Source organism: Schistocerca cancellata, chromosome 2 (assembly GCF_023864275.1).
Source record: "Schistocerca cancellata isolate TAMUIC-IGC-003103 chromosome 2, iqSchCanc2.1, whole genome shotgun sequence".
Classification (NCBI taxonomy): domain Eukaryota; kingdom Metazoa; phylum Arthropoda; class Insecta; order Orthoptera; family Acrididae; genus Schistocerca; species Schistocerca cancellata.
Window position 1 is genome coordinate 990,825,114 of NC_064627.1, and position 14,154 is coordinate 990,839,267.

The following is a 14,154-nucleotide window of genomic DNA, read 5'->3' on the forward strand; positions in this document are numbered from 1 at the left end:
CCCTCAAGGAGGAAAGAGGGACAAGTCAGTAATGAAAATAGATGTCTGCAAAGGGGCACAAGAGAGAGCACTTGCTCCTGCCCCCCTAGAATCTGGAGTACAAAGTTTTTATTATATACTCAGTGGACAACCATCAATTATCTATTATCTGGGATATAATAAGGTTTTTTGGCATAACCGATAAAATTTAGTTCTTATAGTATGATGCCTCTTGAAACTGATCAATTTATTTGTATCAAAAGTGGAAATTTTAGTATCTTTACCATCCTTGAAAAAATTTCAGAGTGAGTATGAAGTGAAAACAAATGCGTCTACGACTAGTACTGGAATTTCAGCTCCTGAAGGTAAGAACAGGCAAGCCAGTCTGGTTATTCAGTAACTTTATAGTTTCCTCAAGCGAAATTTTCTTTTGATACAGCAGACCATGTTTTCATTTAACTTTCCAAAGTTTGCTACGCTCAGGTTTTTCGTTTATCAACTTTGCACAAGAACATATGCAGTGGACAAACATTTGGGGACAAGTTATGTGGTATATGAATATCAACAAAGGATTTCAGTTAAGTAACAAATGAGAAATTGATTCTGAATAGGGCATAACCGTAAGGGTCTACATGTAGAGTGAGTTTGCATGGATTGTGCAAGCCCAATTCAATAACAGTTCTGCAAGTTCAAAACCTAAAGTGACCAATAATCCAACACTATTCTTTTAGGACTAAAAGAGAGGGACCACTGAACACCAGAGACATTAGTGACAACTACTCTGGGATTTTCACTGCAAAATCAATACAGAAAAAAAAGGACACACTGCCTCCCAGAAACAACTGAACAGTTCCTTACATTATTGTGCTGCCGCTAAAAAATAAAAACCTGTAACATTTGTTCGCGCAGTGGTGTAATAAATGTAGTGCTTGCTCTGCATGGCAGTGGAAGGTTGCATGGAGTGTTCTTTATTTATGCATACAATGGGTAGTGGAGAGTGTGTGTGTGTGTGTGTGTGTGTGTGTGTGTGTGTGTGTGTGTGTGTGTGAGTGTGAACCTGACAGAAACTTGACGAACAGTACTTATCCACACATTCTGTGGAGTGAGAGTAATTAAACAGAGGTGGTATGATGTCCTGTGACAGTCTTCTCTGGTTTTCATTCAGACTACTGTATTAACTTGGATGAATAATGAAACAGACGTGTTTTCATAAACACCTCAAACGTCAGTATCTTTCCTGTAGTGTACCAACCACTTGCAATTATGCATCCACTGCATCAGCATGATAGTGCTCCCATAGCGACAACAAATAAAGAGTGCTGTGCTGATATGAATTTAATACGAATTATCATCATGACAAGCAATCAGTTATATTATGCATATGACATGAAATTTGGGTAAAATGGTGACAGAGACCAGTATTGCCCACTCCTTTTATGTTTCTTCTATTCCATGCTAACAAGCTATTAATGACATTTCCTTTGTGGGGGACCACAGTCATACAGAATTTTTTGAAAGAAATTTCCACAATTTGACTGTTAATTATTCATTTATCGTACACAATCATGATTTTGGCTTTGTAGCCATTTTTAAGGGCATGTTGAAACTTAAAATATGTTTGACATGTCCGTAACAAATAACCATCGAAAATACATTATTTCTGGTCTTACAGACCAATTGTCATGTTAAAGATATGAGTACATATACAAGATACAAAACAGAGCTGACATACTGCACCGTGTGATATCATTAACATACAGTGTGACATATTTAACCTGCATTCATTACTTCTGTTCATCAACTGTTATCGGCATATGTCAGATGATGAAAAGAAGTGATGAATGCAGGTCACAGGACTATATTAGCTGTTAAAAACTGTTAAATACACCACACTCTCTTACTGATATGGCATGGCGCACAATGTCAGCTATATTTTGTATCTTGGTTATGTACTTGTATCCTGTAATATGACAACTGATCTGGGAGACCAGAAATGTGTATTTATGACAATGACACATCAGACATATTTTTAAAATTTCAACTTGCACTTGAGAATGGCTACAATGCCAAAATCATCACTGTGTACAATAAATAAACAGTTAACAGTCAAATAACATGAATTTCTTAAAAAAAAAAGCTAACAAGTTATGGTTTTTACTCCCCACCTACAAGACCTTATATCAGTATGCGGGCATTCTCTGTTTCCTTTTACGACAAAGGGACGTTAAACTCCATTGTTCCTTACTTCTTGAAACTGCACAATTCTTATTGCCTCAACAATGAGACATTCTCAACTTGACTGTTGTTGGGGGAAGAACGCAACTGCGATGGTAAGCTCTGAGAATGGATGCAGCCCTTGGCCAAAATACAGTAGAATGTGGCTTGCAATGTTAACCAGGAACATAAATAATAAGATGTTGAAAGGAATAAGCCGTACTGTGGTAAAAAGAATAATATGTCTTTGGCGGACAACATTTGGCTGGGGGGGTTTAGTCTTCAGGTCTTTCATATCATATCACATCGTGGAAGAAGGAATGGTTTGTGAATTTTATAGTCTGCCTCGAAGAAAATACAGAAATTCATTTAAAAATACTGTTTTATTTTGAATAAAATTAGTTGCATGGTGTAATTATCTGTTATCAGTGGTAGTTTCTGAAATTCATTAGCTGTAATGTTATTGCAGTCATAATTTGAATAGTGATAAGAGTCAGTCAGATAACAAAATTATATTGTGGCAGCGCATAGCCTTTTATCTTCATTGACAGGAGCTTCCCCCACACTGCAAATCTGTGACAAAAGGAATATTTTAATTCCAGGAAGAATTGTTTCACTGGCAATATGTTTCTCTTCTTGCAGCAGATAAAGTAGCTCAGGGCAAAATAAATAGTACTATTAGAGAGACGAGCTCTAGTGATTATTTCTCACATCAGAATCATTCATACATCAATTAGCTATACTTGGTACATGTGTCTAATAATTAACCCTTTTGCTGTACTTTAGACATATTTGACCCATTTATAAACCACCTTAATGAAACGATCATGTTGCATTACAGGCAAGGAGACACCATCTGTGGTGTTCTGCCCGCTAGTGTAAGTCTTTTTATTTGACGCTACTTAGGTGACATGCATGTTAATGACAAAGAGAACAGCACAACACGCAGTCCCTGAGCAGATAAAGTCTGCAACCCAGCTGGGAATCGAACACCCCCTTCCCCTCCACATGGCTGTGAGCCCTGCTGACTGCTGAGCTATGGAGGCAGATAATCTCCTTAATAATTGGACAAAAATTGAAGTAGATCAACCTGCAGGAACTCTATTACAATTATCACAAATTGTTGGTGATTACTGCTTCAAGTGTGCATACATATGCATTCACTTACACTGTGCATTTTATGATCTCTGCTTTATCTTAAAGGTTTGGAACAATATTTAGGTAAGTTTCTCTTTAACTTTGGACCATTTCTTTGGAAAGCTACTTCAATTAATCAGTGAAAAGGCTCATTTACATTCCTTGGGGCAATGCTGTCCCAACGTACCACAATTGCAGCTTATGTACTTGCATCTGAATATCTTCTTATGATATGTAATATTATACACACTAATCAAGCACTGGGAACAGAAGTTTACGATCAGCTTGTAGTACATTGGCTGCTCAGACAAGTCCCACCACCTTCTCTCAGGGCAGCCAACTCATAGTTTATAAAAGAAACGAATGTGTAATAAGGTTGCAGAAGTGACACAAAAGTTTATGGTGAGGTGCTAGAAGGGGCAGGTACCAGTGAAGTCTCATCACTCATTCTTGTTAATAATACTGGCAATCACTAGGTATAACACCACATGCATACATAAAAGGGAGATAGAGAACCTTGCACTAGTTTAATTTCAAATCATCTTTTAGGTCATCTTTTAGGTCATGTACTGCAGAAAAATAGAATTCACTGTTACTGATTAAAGTGTTGTGCTGGCAGACAGACAGAAAAAGTCACATCAGAGTCAAATGATGAGGTACTCTAATACCTTCCAGATTTATCAGAATTTAAATGGGCTGGACCTTACCAACCAAGACAGTTCACTGGTTATGTTAATAATGTATTTGGCCATGTGCTTTTGTTTAGCATCAGTGAAAATAGTGAGATGCCAAAGTCATTTGATATTTTTTGTTCGACGATGGGCCTAAAATAAAAGCCTTGCCGCATGATCTACCAATTCCTGAAAGTATTCGATATGCAGAACAAACTGGAAATGCTTTCAGCATAAATGAACCTGGTAATGGGATACCATATTTTAACTACACTTAGAAGCTACTGGGCAAGTGAGCCTGCTTTGGGTGTTTTTATATAGTTAAGATTATGACACCACAACCATTTGTAGACTTACAATTGTAAATACTTACATTTATCACACACTACAGATCAATCAGTAAAGAAAGATTACACAAACAAAGTGAGACCTGCAATTGAAGAACCACCTGCACAATTCAGAAAAGCTGGTGCTGCTGGAAAGGATCCATATGGCACAGGCTGTGAAGCAGTTATTAAAATGAAGTACGTCATTTTTGGTAGCGTGCTCAGCAACAAGGTGGTCCATTTGTTTCTTGGTCACAGTTTGTTGGTGGCTATTCATGCGGACAGACAGCTTGTTGGCTGTCATGCTCGCATAGAATGCAGCACAGTTATTCAGGCTTAGCTTTTAGATCACAACTGCTTCCACAGGTAGCCCTGCCTTTGACGGGATAGGTGATGTTTGTGACTGGACTGGAGTAGTTGGTGGCGGGAAGGATGTATGGGACAGGTCTTGCATCTACATATATTACAGGGGTATGAACCATGGGTTAAAGGGTGGGAGCAGGGATTGTGTAGGGATGGATGAGTATATTGTGTAGATTCGGAGGACGGTGGAATACCACTGTGGGAGGGGTCAGAAGGATAGTGGGCAGAACATTTCTCATTTTACAGCATGATGAAATGTAGTTGAAACACTGGTGGAGAAATTAATTCAGTTGTTCCAGTCCTGGGTGGTACTGAGTTACGAGGGGATGCCCCTCTGTGGCTGGACAGTGGGACTTGGGGAGATGGTGTGAGGCTTGTAAGATAAGGCATGGGAGATTTGTTTTTGTACAAGGTTGGGAGGATAATTACATTCTGTTAAGGCTTCAGTGAAACCCTTGGCATATTTTTGAGGGGGACTGCTTATCACTGCCGATGTGACGACCCTGGGTGGCTAGGCTGTATGGAAGGGACTTCTTGGTATGAAAAGGGTGTCAGCTGTCGCAGTGGAGGTATTGCTGGTGGTTAGTAGGTCTGATAGGGACGGAGGTACTGATGTAGCCATTTTTGAGGTGGAGGTCAACATTTAGGAAGGTGGCTTGTTGTGTTGAGTAGGACCAGGTGACGCAAATGAGGGAGTAGTAGTTGAGGTTCTGGAGAAATGTGGGTAGGGTATCCTCACCCTCAATCCAGATCACAAAGACATCATCAATGAAGCTAAAACAGATGAGGGGTTTGGGATTCTGGGTGTTTATGAAGGATTCCTCTAGATAGCCCATTAACATGTTGGCATAGGATGGTGCCATGCGGGTACCCATAGCCATACCCAATTTATTTGTGGGTAATGCCTTCAAAGGAAAAGTAATTGTGGGTGAGGATATAGTTGGTCATGGCAACTAGAAAGTAGGTTTTTGGTTTGGAATCTGTCAGGTATTGGAAAAGGTAACGTTCAATAGCGGTCTACGAGGGCAGACATTCTCTCAGTGGGGGCAAAGTAAGTGGGCACACTGGAGTGTCGTGGGTGGTTGGGTTTATGGACTTTAGGAAGCATATAGAAGCTAGGAGTGCAGGGAGTGGTAGGAGTGAGTAGAGAGATGGCCTCGAGGTAGAGGTTCTGGGGTGGGCCTAAAAATTTGAAGACTGTCTCGAGGTCCTGCTGGATTCCAGGAATGGGGTCACTGTGGCAAGGTCTGTAGGTCGATGTATCTGACAGATAGCAGAGTTCTTCTGCCAGGTAATCATTGCGGTGCAAAACAGTGGTGGAGCCTTTGTCCACAGATAGGATTATAAGGCTGGGATCAGAACCTCCATCCATATCAAACCTACTGACCACCAACAATACCTCCACTTCTACTGCTGCCACATGTTCCATACCAAGAAATTCCTTCAATACGGCCCAGCCACCGGGGTTGACGCATTTGCAGTGACGAGCGGTCCCTCTTGAAATGTACCGATAGTCTCAATGAAGCCTTCACCGATTGTTATTATCCTCCCAACCTTGTACAAAAACAAATCTCCTTTGCCTTATCTTTCCAGTCTCCCATCACCTTTCAAAGCCCACTGTCTGGCCAAAGAGGTGCATTCCCCTCCTAACTCAGTACCACCATGACTGGAGCAACTTGGGTTTCCACTACATTTCATTGTGTCCTGAAATGAGAAATGTCCTGCCCACTATCCTTCCGACCCCTCCCACATTGGTATTCCACCATCCACCGAACCTACACAATATACTTGTCCGTCCCTACACAACCCTGCTCCCAACGCTTTACCCCATGGCTCATATTCCTGTTAATATGACCTAGATGCAAGACCTGTCCTCCATCACCAATTACTCCAGTCCAGTCACAAACATCACCTATCCCATCAAAGGCAGGTCTACCTGTGAAACCAGTCATGTGATCTACAAGCTAGCTGCAACCACATTGTGCTGCATTCTATGTAGGCATGACAACCCACAAGCTGTCTGTCTGCACGAATGGCCATTGACAAACTGTGACCAAGAAACAAGTGGACCACAATGTTGCTGAACACACTGCCAAACATGACATCCTTCATTTTAATGACTGCTTCACAGCCTGTGCCATATGTATCCTTCCCACCAACATCAGCTTTCCTGAATTACACAGGTGGGAGCTTTCCCTGCAATATGTCCTACGTTCCCATAACCCTCCCGGCCTCAACCTTTGTTAGTCATGGTCCTCACCTGTCCAGCCCCTTAGCTGTTCCCATTCCAGCACTACAAGTCACTCATTCCACCACTGCACGAAGTCTTTTTACTTCTCTCCTTTTCCGTTACCAACTGGTCACATCTCCCCTGCCCTGGCGACTGCATATAGCTGCCCCACTTCCTCTTCACCTTGTCCCTCTGCACTACCCAGCTGCACCCTACTGTTCACCACCCCTACCCTACTATACCTCCCTGTCCCCAGCCCTACCTCCTCCTCAACCCATCCAGTTAGCTCTGCCATCATACACTGGTGCTGCTGCTTGCAGTGTGGCTTCAGTTGCCTGAGAATGTAGGAAGGATGGATGTAGATGGTGATAAGTGGTGATAACAGCGCCTGATGGCGATGTCTTTAGCACCCACGAAAAAACAGATTGAGATGAGTGTCGGTAAAATACCCCGTACAAAAAGATAAAATAGCAAGTAAAACACATGTAACAAAGAGTGGAAAGCCATATGGACCCTCAACGAAGTATGGCATCAGCAGGAAAACATGAACGACACAGGAAGAAAGTGTTAGTAGGAGCTAAAACATTAGAGGAGATGGATGTGGCTGGCAGACCACAAGGGGGAGGGTGGTCTATGAGAAGAGAGAGAGAGAGAGAGAGAGAGAGAGAGAGAGAGAGAGAGAGAGAGAGAGAGGTGAAGAAGAAGAAGAAGAAGGTGGCACCAGCCACTCCGCAACACACTAAAACCTCCAGCCTAAAAGCACCCAGCAGAATGACACCTGCTTACCCCGCTGGTGGACCAAGTACAGTTGGTCAGATATGAGCTGGACGAACTCCTCAGCTGGACACAGGTTCTGCAACAATTGCATGACACTAAGGGAATTGGAGCAGATAAGGAAACGTTTGCCAGGAAGAGGACGCATCTGCTCCAATGCCTTCAGGATCACGTGGAGCTCTGCTGCAAAAATAGTATACTCAGCAGGTAGGCGAATCCTGGTGACATGGTCTGAGAACACTACAGAGCAGCCGAGGGAATTCCCGTGTTTCGAGCCATTAGTGTAAATGACTGTGAAACAGTGATGCATCTCTAAAATGCTGAAAAACAGAGATTGGTATGTAAAATCTGGTGTACTATCCTTCTTAAAATTAGTCAAATCTAAAATAATTCTGGGTCTCTGGAGGAGCCAGGGTGGAAATCTGCTCCAACCTCGACATAAAACATTGAGACCTGCCACTTCCATCTCTAAAAGGCAAGCCTGTGCGCAAATCCCATAGGGCCTCGTTGCACATTGCTGGGAATGAAAAAGCCATGCCAGTGGAAGCCGAGCAACGGTATTGTTTGCAGTTGCGTATGGTGTGGACAGCATTTTATGTATCTGGCGCACCATAAGAAACCGCCGCCTGATGTGAAGTGGCGGTTCACCAGCCTCTGCACAGAGGGGCTTGGTATGGGGCTTGTTCTAAATGCCCCAGTGGCCAATCAAACGCCTTCATGATGCACCATGTCCAACATTTTCAAATTATAAGGTCTCAGAGACCCATATACTGGGCACCCATAATCGAGCAGAGATCGCACAAATGCCCTATAAAACCAGAGCAGAGAAGTCCTGTCTGCTCCCCATGTAGTGTGCCTAAGGTATTTTAAAATACTGAGAGCCTTAAGCGACAGTTTCTTCAGGTCCTTAACATGTGGCAACCATGTAAGTTTGCTGCCAAATATAAGGCCCAGAAACCTCACTGTGTCTGTAAAATTAAGAACAGCATCCCTCATCCTCAACTCAGGAAAGGTTAAAATGGAATGAGAATAGTTAAAAAGAACACACACAGACTTCTCGGTTGAGAACATAAAACCACTCTTCTGCGCCCATTCATCCAAACGTCGAAGAGCGAGTTGCAACTGACGTGTTGTCGTGGCAAGGCTGGAAGAGAAGAGAAACACAGAGAAATCATCTACAAACAAAGAACACTGGACAGGACTTTGCACTGCTGACGTAATACTATTAATAGCTATGGCAAAGACAGTCGCACTTAAAACGCTACCTTGAGGGATACCGTTCTCCTGCTCAAAGCGCTCAGACAGAATGTCACCGATTCGGTATCGAAAATAACATGGCGAGACAAAGGACCGAATAAAAATGGGAAGACAACCACAAAAACCCCACCCTTGAAGCTGCTCGAGGATACTATGCCTCCAAGTAGTATCCTAGACCTTCTCTATGTAAAAAAATATACTTAAAAGGCGACGCCAGTACAGGAAGGTGTGTTGTATAGCCGCCTCTGAGAGGGCCAGGTTATCAAAGGTGGAGCGATACCTCCTGAACCCACACTGAAAGCGACTAAGGAGATGCCTACCGTATTTACTCGAATCTAAGCCGCACCTGAAAAATGAGACTCGAAATAAAGGAAAAAAAAAAATTCCCGAATCTAAGCCGCACCTGAAATTTGACACTCGAAATTCAAGGGGAGAGAAAAGTTTTAGGCCGCACCTCCAAATCGAAACAAAGTTGGTCCATTGTAATATGAGAGACAATTTAGGTTGAATGAATGACGATACAGCTACAGTAGTTTGGTTCGAGTCGTAAGCTTAGCAGTTAAGCTTTACCATGTAGCCATTGCTATGCGTCAGGCGCTCCGTCCGTATTTATACGGATACCCTTCCTTTTTCACGTGCTTCGTCTGGTTTGAATCGATTGCTTATTTTGCTTTGATCTGATAAATGCCGTTTTCTTTGTTATAGGTGTTTGCGTCACTCTTAAGCTGAAAATGCATTACTGCACTGTGTCATGCATTGTTTGTTGCATTCTGATAGTGCGTGTTTACGGCCTGTCGCGGCTCGCGGTATGGCTTGCTTTTGAATTGTCTCATTAGCGAAACAATGGCAAGAGACTGCTATTTGTTGTTACTTACACTGCTGCTTTCTTTGATAATGATCAACAAGAATCAAATAATAGACTGCGTATGATAGAACATGTTCTGAACGAGAGTTAGGCGAAAATTTTTCTCCATTTGAAAATCTTTGTGGCCGCTTCTTTATTACCTCAAATTCTGCACAGAAATTAGAGTCATCTTAGATTTAAAAATCTAGTCACTTGCCGTGCTTCATTTCTGACAGTATCACTATTAGGCATAAGAATAATACGAATATAAACGTGACATGATACGTATATTCTTCCGCATTTGCTGTTGTCTCATTCTAGTTTCGTAGTTTATTAGGCAGACAGGATTTAAACGAGATAGCAGCAAACACGAAAGAATACATGGCAAAATGTTTATATTCGTATTATTCTTATGGTGAAGAGAATACTGTATGTGATTCAAATTTCATCAGGTTCCTATTAGCAACCATCTCTTCTCACAGATAGGAAAAAATTCAGAATGTAGAGTTGGCCATATTGACAAACATCCCAAACAGTCTTGCCAGTCAGATTTTTGTAGTACACTGAAATTGTGCTACATTCGAAGATGAACAATACGGAATTTGTATTTACTTTGTTGGATAATGTATGAAAATGCAGTGGTCGAAACTCGCGGCGGAGAATAAAAGCTCGTCTTCCACTTTTTTTTTAAAAAATTTATTTACTGACGCAGAGGTTTTGGCGCCAGTATTTATCTTTGTGCCTACAAAGCATGCCTGCGTAGCGCTACATATATTCGACGGCAGAAGTTAGTTGTGGCGGCATGTACGAACATTTTTCATAAGTTCCGCTTGCTTTGCACTCGATCCTAAGCCGCAGGCGGTTTTTTGGATTACGAAAACCGGAAAAAAAGTGCGGCTTAGATTCGAGTAAATACGGTAGATTCTAACATCCAGACCATGTGGCGGCTGACGAACTCCAAGGTCTTTCCCAGGCAGCTAGTGAGGGCAACACTACAATAACTACTCAGGCGTGTACGGTCCTTCTCAGGTTTTAAAAAGAGGAATCAAAATGGCCTCAAGCCATGAGTCCGGATAGTGACCCGATGCCCAAAGGGCATTAAAAAGTGCAAGGAGTGTACTTATGTTTCTGGTAATAAGGTGCTGCAGCATACTACAATGGATTTCGTAGTGACCAGGGGATGTGTCACAAGCCGCAGACAATGCAGAATCCAGCTACCACATGGAGTATGGGCAATTGCAATCTTCATGAGAGGTGGACCGGAAATCCAAACTGGCCCTCTCAGCAATCACTCTATGGTACTAGAAAGCTGGATCCTGACTGGCGGTTGCAGTAACCATGGCAAAATAGGCCACCATTGTCTGTGCAATGTTTCGCGGATCGGTTTGGAGAGTGCTGTTTCCCATTACAGCAGCCATGGGGCACCTCCCGCCTCTCCCACACTACAGAACTCTTCATGGAATGAGTAATAGTGTTCAAGAACTGTTGCCACGACCTCTTCTTGCTCTCTCGAATAATATGACCACACTTCACCCTCGCCATCTGAAAGGCTGCAAGATTCCCCGCAGTTGACCGACACTTGAACCTATGCAAAGCCGCACGCCTAGTCCTGATTGCAGAGCGGCATTCGTCAAACCACCAAGGGACAAGGTGCCTCTTCTGCTGTCCCGTCGACTGTGGAATGGGTGCCACAGCAGCGTGGTGGGTCATTTTGGTAATATGATCCGCCCAGTCCTCAACATCGGCACAGTGTTCAAACTGGGCTACCTGCCAGTAAAGTGTCCTAACTGCTCTACGGAGCACCCATCGCAGTGGCTTCTTACTGGGTCCCATCCCATCTGGCAAGTGGATCCAGATGGGGAAGTGATCACTGCCATGCAAGTCGGTGACCACTTCCCATTGAGCTATGTGAGAAAGGGCTGGAGAGCAACATGAGAGATTGATGGCAGAGAATGACCCAGTCGCAGTGCAAAAGTGTGCGCTCTGTCCCGTATTTAGCGGATACGCACACGAAGACATGAGAAGCCTCTCAACTGCTCTCCCCCAGGGACAGGTAGTTGCAGAGCCCCAGAGTACACTGTATGCTTTAAAATCACCACAGAGGATGAAGGGGTGGGGGAGCTGTGTAAGAATGTCGTTGAGAGCCTCTTCGTCAAGTGCATTATGTGGCGGCACGTAAAGGCAACATATTGTCAACAGAGGATGCAAGTGCACTGATATGGCAAATGCTTGTAAATTCATCGTAAGGGTGGGAGACAAGGAGTGGTAGTCAGTATTGGCGAAAATACCGTCTCCTCCTCTAGCTCTCTCTCCACTCAGGTCATCATCTTTGTGGAGGACATAGCCCCGAAGCTCAAGGGTGTATGACTTGACGGAAAAGTGTCTACTGGAGACACAGTAGTCTACCCTGAGAGAGTAGATGAAGTTCCTCCACATGCGTCCTGAACCCCTGCAAATTCCACTTAAGTATGGGAACCATCTATCATGGGGGTGGCATTTTCAACCTGTCTCTCCACCAGGGTGGGGAGACTGGAGCAGGTGGAGGGGCAGTCATGGGTCAAGATGATTGCCCTACACATTCCATCAGCTCTGGGGAAGAGTCAGAAGAAGCAACATGTAGAATCAGATTGACAAGTTCGGATGGTTTACCACTTGACTTTAGCTGCTGTTGCTGCTTTACAGTAGCTTTTCGCGGTTTTGATTGAGCCGGAGGAGGAGTGGTAATGGCCATGCTGGGCTTCTGAACAGGCTCAGGTGGTGCCTGGGGCTAGCTCAAGTTGGCCACTGTAGCTTTGTCTGCTGTTATGGGGGGGGGGGGGGGGGGGGGGTTGCTACAGGCGTTGGAACACTTGCTGCTGGCAAGTGCAGGTGTTTGTGCCAACACTCACCACCTCCGTTTGCATAGAGACATCAGATTTCAGAGTAGGCTTCTGAAGAATGGACACAAATGACGTAGCAAACGTGGGAGGCTGCATGGACTTTTAAATCTTTTTGGCCTCACCATAGGGGATACGCTTAGTTTTTATTTCCTGTACTTTGTGTTCCTCTAAAAAGATTCTGCAGTCCCTACTCCACACTGGGTGTTGTCCAGAACAGTTGATACATTTAACTGGAGACGAGCACCCAACTCCTTCATGAGCAGCCTTACCACATTTTTCACACATCGCTTCTCCTTTACACCCAAGGATTGTATGCCCAAAACGCTGGCATTTCGAACAGCGCATTGGGTTTGGGACATAAGGCTAGGCTGTACATTTAGCTGAAGAAAGCCTGCCTTGACATGCTCTGGGAGTTCGAGGGTGATGAAGGTAAGAGTGAAGGAGTCAGATTTCACCAGATTTCCATCCACCCTTTTCATAACATTCTGGACATCCACAACTCCCTCCAAAGCCCACTCACTCTTCAACAGGAATATCCACTAGATCCTGACACGGCGAAACACCTTTGCTGAAGTTCAAAGTGCTGTGGAGCTCTGTATCGATGGCATATTTGCCCAGGCACTTAGCACTCTGTAGGTTAACAGCTTGTTGGGAACTGGATGTTTCAACCAACAGCATCTCATTTCGCAACCACTTTACAGATTTTAAAGTCCCAGCAAATTCCTTCTAAGCCCTTCTGGATGTAAAAAGGCCAGACATTCTCGAAACTACCTTCTTTCCTTTTGATTACTAAAAACACATTCTGATTACCATCCCTTGCTCTGATACTCTTTACTGCTGCATGCTGTCTTACTCTTGCATCTGGAAGGCTGGCTACCTGGGCCTCCTTATTAGTTGGGGTATCAGTACCTTCCAGTAGCCCACTCACTCCACTGGGAGGAGGAAAGGAACATTTCAGTCTCACAAGCAGCTAGGGAAATAAGGGTCCACTCAGACAGAGCCCCGTGTGCCTGAGTAAACCTTATACAACTGAGGTGAAGCAGGTTCCCCAGAGGTGCAACACACCTTGAGATTGAGATTTTTTTTTTATAGAGGTTTGTTCCATCCTTGTGATCTGGGCGGTCAAGCCAAGATCCCCGTTCCCTGAGACACACAACGTTCCACCACCAAGTCGCATGGTGGTCGCTGTAGTATGCCCAGAGCTTATGGTGCAGGGGGACTGGCAGCACTAACCAGTCCCCAGCTCAGCAACCCCCGGGTCGCCAAGCCCATACCCAGCGAGCCCCTGAGAATGTGTGTGTGTGTGTGTGTGTGTGTGTGTGTGTGTGTGTGTGTGTGTGGGCGCGCGCGCCTTGGTCGTCTATTTTTGATGAAGGCGTTACTGGCTGAAAGCTTTATTTGTGATAGCCTTTCTGTTGTGCCTATCTGTGACTCAGCATCTCGGCTATAAGGTGAGTAGCAACTTACCTTTTCATAATAT

The 14,154-nt window shown here is 43.9% G+C and overlaps 1 protein-coding gene across 5 annotated transcripts in view; it reads right to left on the bottom strand.

Annotated features, from left to right (window-relative positions):
- Positions 1 to 14,154, bottom strand: part of LOC126162966 (protein ECT2) — a 231,247-nt gene that overhangs the window by 93,616 nt on the left and 123,477 nt on the right. The window lies entirely within an intron of this gene.